Below are 8,748 nucleotides of genomic sequence, written 5' to 3' on the forward strand. Positions count from 1 at the left end.
ATTGACAATGACATAAAGAAGGAATTGCCCACACCCGGCTTTAGTTCCTCACATTTTTCTTCAATCCACTGAATTAAAGCTGAAAGTTGTAAGAGTTGTTTTATTTAAAATTCATTGTGGTAATGTACAGAAGCAAAATTAGAAAAAACCCGTCTCTGTCCAAAGATTTATGGACTTAACTGTATATAAAATGGGCATATAATCCCCACTCAAGCCACATTTGTACTGTATATACCCCCTCCAATTGCAAACGCCATCACATTTTCCTAAAACAAATAGCAGCTTTCACCCAGCAGCCATTTTCCTTCTAACACATCATCAGTTACACTGACATCTGCAAACAGGACATATATGCTGTAAAATTCATGCAATGCAGGTTTACACAGGCACAACATATTTTGATAAAAAGTTTTGCTGGGGTTGAGCACTGTAATGGTTAAGCTGAGCTCAGGAGAGGTGGTTAGGAGAAAAAAAAATAGGATCAGACAGCTAGGGTTTCAACGGGAAACAGCAATGCTATCTCTTCATTGACTGCATTGCTTCACAGACTGGAGGGTATGTTTAGTAATCTGAAAAGAACTGAGCATGCTCATGAGCCAACAGCCAAAGTAAATTCCTGAGGGAGGGGCAGAGTGGGTTAGAGGAGGAAAAGGAATTCTATGTGATTGAGGGGATGCTGCAGCCTGTTAACCTTTTAACAACCAGAGTGGCAGTTATCTAAAGATTTCAAATATGTTGTTTGCTGATTAAATTTTTGTGGGGGTTAACATGTCCTTTAAACTCATTTTACGACATGTTTTTAATGATTTAATTCAGCCCTTGCTGTGAACACTTGTGCTTGGAGGAAAGAAGACAGAAGAGGAAGAAAATTGCAGCAGATACATTTTTACAGATACATTTTTAAAGAAGTATCCTGGGCCTAGTGCAGTTTTCTGCTAACGGGAGCACTGGCCTGTGGTATCAGGCAAGTCATTACAATCTAACATTCTAACAATCGAACATTTGGCACCATGAATGATTTTACATTTAGTACTAATTAAATCAGGGAAACTCACAAAAAATACAGGTACGTTGAAATAGTTGCAGCCCCTGCTAGAACCACATACCCTGCACAATTTCTTGTATCTTAGTTTTTGTGCCAAATAAAGGTCTTCCAGATCTTCAAACAAGACACTTTTGAATTAACAGTGCAACATTAGTTGCCACAGGTAGTTCTGTACTGTGGATCTTTTTCTCCAACTTGTCCATTTATATTATACTTGAGATAGGTTGTGCTGGGATAAAGTCAAATTTGGTTTGGATCATTACTGAATCTAGTGGTAATTTAAAAGAATTGTCATAAAGGCTCCCAATACCTTTAAAGTAGTAGCAAACAAGACATAATCCCCCCCCAAAAAAAAACTACACCACATCTGCCCCTAGTAAGTTTTGGTTCTACAGGTTGGATGTAATCGTGCATCTAAAAATAAATTAACTGATATTGAAAACTGATCTTGAATCAGCATAATGTGCCATCAAACGTATCAGAACAGAACATTTAAAGGAAAACTATACCCCCCAAACAATGTAGGTCTCTATTAAAAGATACTGAGTAAAACAGCTCATGTGTAAAACCCTGCTTCATGTAAATGAACCATTATCATAATAATATACTTTTTTAGTAGTATGTGCCATTGGGTAATCATAAATAGAAAATTGCCATTTTAAAAAAGAAGGGCCACCCCCTGAGATCGTAAGATTCACTGTGCACACATACAAACCACATGTAAGGTCACATGAGCCAATTAACAGACAGAGTTCTGTCTTTTGCTTCTTCACTTCTTCCTGTTACAGTTAGTGTTGTAGTATTTCTGGTCAGGTGATCTCTGAGGCAGCACAGATAGAGTCACGAAATGGTGGCTCAAGGCAAGAGATGTAAAAGGGCAATATTTATGTAAATATATATTCCAGTTTGGTAAGATTCTTTAATATGTCATTCAATTTGATATAAACTATCTGTTGCTTAAGTATTCATTTTGGGGGTATAGTTTTCCTTTAATTTCCATTCAACAGAGAGACTGTTACTTTGTGATCTACACTATTGAAAACATCTGTGTTCAGTTGATCACATTTTACATTACAGCATGCAGGCATATGGCAGCATCCCACTAGACAATGTGCTGTCGCATGACAACATTTTGTGGGAGGGGTCATTCTATCAGACCAAAGTTCAGCCCTAACAGCAGCAATACATTCCATAGTGCAAGCAATGACTGTTGGTTGTTTTTGTGCCTTACGCTAGGCAGTATTCTATAAAAACTTGAGGCCGCTACAAAACAGGAGGACCCAAAGCGCCATAACTGAGGCATCAGTTAGTTTACAGTATTAATAGATCGCCTTGGGGGAGCTGTATCTGTATTCAACGGGATATGCTTTAAATAAAATACTGTATTATAGATATATTGTTCTCCATCTCCGGCCATGAATGCTCTATGGCCGACAAGCCCGCATCAGTCTTCTTTGAGATCTAATTGTTACCATGAGTGCGCAAACGAATTGACCAGTCTTGACAGATTTATCCCACTACTTGACTTGGTTATAGCAAACACAAAGTAATTTATCTGGCAACCTAGCTAGATCTTCTATGACAGGCCTACATACCGCATCCCGCTTTTCGCGGGACAGACCCGATTTTCTTAACACTGTCCACTGTTGCTGATCGCTGTTCATACGCTATTTAAATATCCAACTCCTCTGCTCCTGCTGGCCTGCTCATCTAGTCAGAAGTCTCATTACGCGAGATTGTGACGTCACGGGATCACGTAAATTAACGCAATGACGCGGTACGTATAAGCCTTTGGCGAATGACGAACAATGACAGAGTTTGTCAGTAGTGCCTAATGAGTACACCTTGTGGGTGCAGCAGGGAGTGGGGATCTGTTTTTAACTGTTTGACGCTTCTGCTTTTGTCACGGTACAGGAAAAAATAAGTTTTTCTTCGTGGTTGCTAGACATACAGCTTCCACTAAAACCTGCGTTCCCGATCAGAGAATTCAGCAGTAATGGTCAATTGTTCCTTATTGGACCCAGTGATGTAATTTATTTATGGGATCATGACACAGCTACACATTATTCCAGTAACACGTGGTCATTTGTAACTTTCATTTTCACTTGTGCCGATCAACAAAAACGTGTTTTTGGTTGCCAACAACACCCACTGCCACCAGCACCTCTGCTCCCAATTTGACTAAAAAAAAAGTTTTTTTTGTGCCAACTAGGGCAAGGTAAAATTATATAATGTAGTGTTCCATAGGGTTAATATATCCCTATGGCTTTAATTCCTGATCTCCCTAGTTTCTGGGCAGATGCCCATGTAGCTAGATGTAATTTGTATATCTAAGTTATTGGCCAGGAGGCGCTGTGCCCACACCCTGTCACACTTTGGTATAGTGAGAGAGAAGGGGGTGGATCGTCCTCTTTGGCTTCTGGTTGCTGACCCAGCTGGACGTTTTAGGGAGCCTGGGTGCAACAAGGCCCAGTAAAGCCATGTGCCCTAGAGGGACCAGTACTTCTAGAGAGATAATTCAGGGAGCAGGGACCCTGTGAATGAGGCCAGTTAGAGATAGGATACTACCTGTAATAGTACTCTCTAGGAGACTAAGATAGGCAGGTTAAGTAGCAAGAGCAGTTTGGCTCCAACTAGGAGGACAAAATCCAAATATATCAGGTTGTATCCAAGGACAAACTTTGGTTTCCCCACAGTTCAGCACTTGCAGGTCCTCCTCCACCTGTTTGAGACGATCTCCAAGTACAGAAAATAAAGTGCTAAATTCCTCAAAAATTCATTGAGGAGGGGGATTTAACAGAGAGAATAAAATATAGTATAGTATTTTTATACTTTATTGGCACCCACCGTGATTATTGACAGTGATAATAGTGTTCTTTTAATTTAACTTAAAAGAAGAGGACCCAAAAAAGTGAAGTTGTGAAATTTGAAAATTTGAAAATAAAAATAAAAAATAAAATAAAAAAGAGTGAAAAAAATGTGAATTATTCAGTGAATTTATAAGTGCAAACGATTTATCTCCAAGTGATAGTGAATGCAGTATCATTCATTTCTTAAACACATTCATTGTGCAATTGGTGAATATTAATGTGATTAGTGAATATTTAGTGTGGGTTAAACTTCCCCTTCGATTTTGCTCGTTTAAAATCCACACTATATAGGTTAGAGGAAAGGAAACGTAAAATACTTTGCCACAATTCCGGTACAACCGGTTGTGCAGCTCACTCACCAAATGTGAGTTAAGGGAGAGCGTCTGATAAGTCCTGTTCGCACTGTTTCCACTTTTTTTCTACTCTCCGGGTTGTTGCAATAGGGATAAAAATAGAGAGGGGCATGTGCAGGGATCACTTTAAAACAGTTTAATAGAATAAAAATACACTCACAAACATGATAGGTAAAAGTCCCACGAAAGTCGCTGTGTCTCCTTGGCGTCCCTCGGAGGATACAGACGTCTCTTTGGATCGGGTACTCCTGCAAATAGTTAGCGTGGTCCTTTTCGCTTACGCGTTTCGCCTGAATGGCTTCTTCCTGAGCGATAACGTCCACATACTTTCTTGCCCCTTTATTTCCTGTGCGCTCTCAACCAAACTTACAACAACTTTATTTACAACTGTTCCAGTGCATTTAAGCACTGTTCTTTATACAACTAGTACATATCGTAGCTTCAAAAATCCTACCCTCATATTTCTACACCCAAAGGGATTCAGTGCACCTATTTACACATTTAAAAATTTATTTAGAGTGTGACAAGTATTTAATGTGACAATTATCGCTAAGACTAATGTTTGATTCCAAGTTTTTTAAACTTTTTTAAATGGATTTTAAATGCTGTAGAAACGGTGAATACATATGTCTATTTAAAATTATTTTTAAATGTGTAAATAGGTGCACTGAATCCCTTTGGGTGTAGAAATATGAGGGTAGGATTTTTGAAGCTACGATATGTACTAGTTGTATAAAGAACAGTGCTTAAATGCACTGGAACAGTTGTAAATAAAGTTGTTGTAAGTTTGGTTGAGAGCGCACAGGAAATAAAGGGGCAAGAAAGTATGTGGACGTTATCGCTCAGGAAGAAGCCATTCAGGCGAAACGCGTAAGCGAAAAGGACCACGCAAACTATTTGCAGGAGTACCCGATCCAAAGAGACGTCTGTATCCTCCGAGGGACGCCAAGGAGACACAGCGACTTTCGTGGGACTTTTACCTATCCTTTTGCAGTTTTACCGATCATGTTTGTGAGTGTATTTTTATTCTATTAAACTGTTTTAAAGTGATCCCTGCACATGCCCCTCTCTATTTTTATCCCTATTGCAACAACCCGGAGAGTAGAAAAAAAGTGGAAACAGTGCGAACAGGACTTATCAGACGCTCTCCCTTAACTCACATTTGGTGAGTGAGCTGCACAACCGGTTGTACCGGAATTGTGGCAAAGTATTTTACGTTTCCTTTCCTCTAACCTATATAGTGTGGATTTTAAACGAGCAAAATCGAAGGGGAAGTTTAACCCACACTAAATATTCACTAATCACATTAATATTCACCAATTGCACAATGAATGTGTTTAAGAAATGAATGATACTGCATTCACTATCACTTGGAGATAAATCGTTTGCACTTATAAATTCACTGAATAATTCACATTTTTTTCACTCTTTTTTATTTTATTTTTTATTTTTATTTTCAAATTTTCAAATTTCACAACTTCACTTTTTTGGGTCCTCTTCTTTTAAGTTAAATTAAAAGAACACTATTATCACTGTCAATAATCACGGTGGGTGCTAATAAAGTATAAAAATACTATACTATATTTTATTCTCTCTGTTAAATCCCCCTCCTCAATGAATTTTTGAGGAATTTAGCACTTTATTTTCTGTACTTGGAGATCGTCTCCAACTAGGAGGGATAGCAGGGAGGTAGCTCTCCCCTCAGGCAAGACTGCCTGTAGTATAGGGACACAGCCTAATAGGGAATTAGGGCTAGTGAGTTCCCTGGTCCAACGTGTGGGATCCAGGTCATGATACTGAGATCCTGAGGGTGTATCTATCCTGGTGCGACGATATCGCCTCAGGGAGTTCCGATGTTCTGTCTCTGAGGGACATGTAACCATGTCATGATTGTCTGCTGGGCCTCTGTGGCTTTGTAAGTACAACCCTGTGGATCATTTGTCTCTGACAAATAAAAGTTTTATTCTGTTTGACTGCAAGAACCTCCTGGCGCCTATTCTTTTCCTGTTTTGTTGCACAGTAGCCTGTGAGAGTTGTAGTTATACTACACCACACCTTTAAAGGCAAACTATACCCCCAAAATGAACACTTAAGCAACAGATAGTTTACATCATATTAAGTGGCATATTAAAGAATCTTACCAAACTGGAATATATATTAAAGTAAATCTTGCTCTTTTACATCTCTTGCCTTGAGCCACCATTTCATGATGGTCTGTGTGCTGCCTCAGAGATCACCTGACTAGAAATACTACAACTCTAACTGTAACAGGAAGAAGTGTGGAAGCAAAAGACAGAACTCTGTCTGTTAATTGGCTCATGTGACCTAACAAGTATGGTTTGTTGGTTATGATCCCAGGGGGCTGTCCTTATTTTTTAAAATGGCAATTTTCTATTTATGATTAACCAATGGCACATACTACTAGAAAAGTATATTATTATGAAAATGGCTTATTTACATGAAGCAGGGTTTTACATATGAGCTGTTTATGCAATATCTTTTTATAGAGACCTACATTGTTTGGGGGTTAAAATTTTCCTTTAAGCTTCCATTCAGCGAAGGCCCTAGCCTGAGGTCACGTGTAATGCATGCTCTAGTGCACTAGCTGGTGATTAACCCTATTGGTCTGTATAGTCCAAAATAGTGTTACGATAATCTTTAGTTTTTATAAATATGATATGAGGGTCCCAGTATTTTTTTTATACAAACCAGATTTTTACAATTTAGGCACAAAAGAAGAATTTAGGAAAAAAACAATTGGTGTAATTGTAAGGTGAATAAAGAGTCTGGTGCATCCTCTTACCTGGTGTAGCGGTTCATGGTTGCCTCCACAACTATAGTGGCTGATTTTCTGCAAAAGTAGCTGTTTTTACAAAGGTACACAATTTTTTAGAGGTGTATTTACTGACCTGACAACTCCAAGACAAAAGAAGAATGTTTATGTTAAGCTTATACGTACATTGATGGCATTTCAATCATAAAAAAAATCAATTAGATGCACTGTGTTTACCTTTTTTGGAATGAGTTAATACCAACATTTGTGTTTTTACAGTACTTTTCTATTAAGCAGTGTCATCAAGCATCACTTTTACCACCAGGTGGCATGACTGTGATAACATGTTTTAAAAGAGAACTAAACCCTAAAAATTAATATGGCCACAAATTCCATATTTTATATACTGCACTTACTGCACCAGCCTAAAGTTTCAGCTTCTTAATAGCAGCAATGATCCAGGACTTTAAACTTGTCACAGGGGGTCACCATCTTGGAAAGGGTCTGCACTCACATGCTTAGTGGGCTTTGAGCAGCTGTTGAGAAGCTAAGCTTAGGGGTTGTCGTAAATTATCAAGCAGAAAATGAGGTTGGCCTGTAATATAAGCTGATATTACAAGGCTGATAATTAAATTCTGATGTTAATTGCACTGGTTTGTCATGTATAAATTATCTGTATTAATTACTAATCAGCCTTATATTTTGACATTTATATTCTTTTATTTATGCATACTGGGAGTGGGTCCCTAAGCTCAGTAACTGAGAGCAGCACAGAGCATGTGCAGTGAATCAGCAGAAAAGAATATGGGGAGCTACTGGGACATCTTTGGAGGCATAGATCTTTACTGCTAAAGGGCTATATTTGTCTTGGGCTGGTACAGAAGCCCAAAACATAATGTACAACATTTCTAGCCTACTTTTTAGTTAAACTTTAATTCTCCTTTAAGCCATCCCAAGTTTTGAGTTGCTAAACACAATATAGTTGCACTTCCATCACCCACACCTAGTGATCCCTCAGAATCTGCCAAAAAAGTGTACCTGAGACTATTGCTTGTCTAAAAGTGCATAACCCATACTGTTTCCTCAAAATGACCATCATTTAATTCATATAGCGCCATCAGGCCCGGACTGACAATTTATCTTTTCGGGCAAATGCCCGAAGGGCCGCTGTAGATTTTGTTCAAGTGGGCCGCTGCTCACCTGAAAAACATCGCTGACAGCATCAGAAGCTGTTTCGGTACATCCAGCGGTCTCTAGGACCGTTCCTCCGTCCTGTCTTTCATCGTGGCTCTGCCCCTCCCACTCCTCTCCTCTGTTCTCGCGCTGCTGCTGTCTCCTGTGTGAGTATCCTAGTTCAGTATGTAGTATGCAGTGGCGTTATTAAGGCCCTGGGGGGGGGGGAGTCGTGTCCTGAAGGGGGGGAAGTCCTGTCCTGTTCTGAAGGGGGGGAAGCCCTGTCCTGTCCTGAAGGGGGGGGAGTCGTGTCCTGAAGGGGGGGAAGCCCTGTCCTGTTCTGAAAGGGGGGGAGTCCTGTTCTGAAAGGGGGGGGGAGTCCTGTCCTGCTCTGAAGGGGGGTGGGGTAGTCCTGTCCTGAAGGGGGGGGGGTCCTGTCCTGTTCTGATGGGGGGGGGAGTCCTGTCCTGAAGGGTGGGAAGTCCTGTCCTGAAGGGGGGGTAGTCCTGTGCTGTCCTGAAGGGGGGGGGGAAG

At 39.9% G+C, this 8,748-nt stretch overlaps 1 protein-coding gene across 8 annotated transcripts in view; it reads right to left on the reverse strand.

The window, feature by feature from the left end:
• parg.L (poly(ADP-ribose) glycohydrolase L homeolog) overlaps positions 1 to 7,192 on the reverse strand; it is a 148,865-nt gene extending 141,673 nt beyond the window's left edge. For 2 of the 8 annotated variants that reach the window (XM_041568589.1, XM_041568583.1), the window contains exon 1: positions 2,641 to 2,813. The gene's annotated coding sequence lies outside the window, so the exon portion shown is untranslated. Of the gene's footprint in view, positions 1 to 1,055; positions 1,075 to 1,106; positions 1,533 to 2,640; positions 2,814 to 4,274; positions 4,375 to 4,428; positions 4,448 to 7,071 lie in introns of those variants that run through there. The other 6 variants (XM_041568586.1, XM_041568588.1, XM_041568585.1 and 3 more) reach the window with 6 other exon arrangements.
• Between the last annotated feature and the right edge of the window lie 1,556 nt (positions 7,193 to 8,748).

Source organism: Xenopus laevis, chromosome 7L, assembly GCF_017654675.1.
Source record: "Xenopus laevis strain J_2021 chromosome 7L, Xenopus_laevis_v10.1, whole genome shotgun sequence".
Classification (NCBI taxonomy): Eukaryota; Metazoa; Chordata; class Amphibia; order Anura; family Pipidae; genus Xenopus; species Xenopus laevis.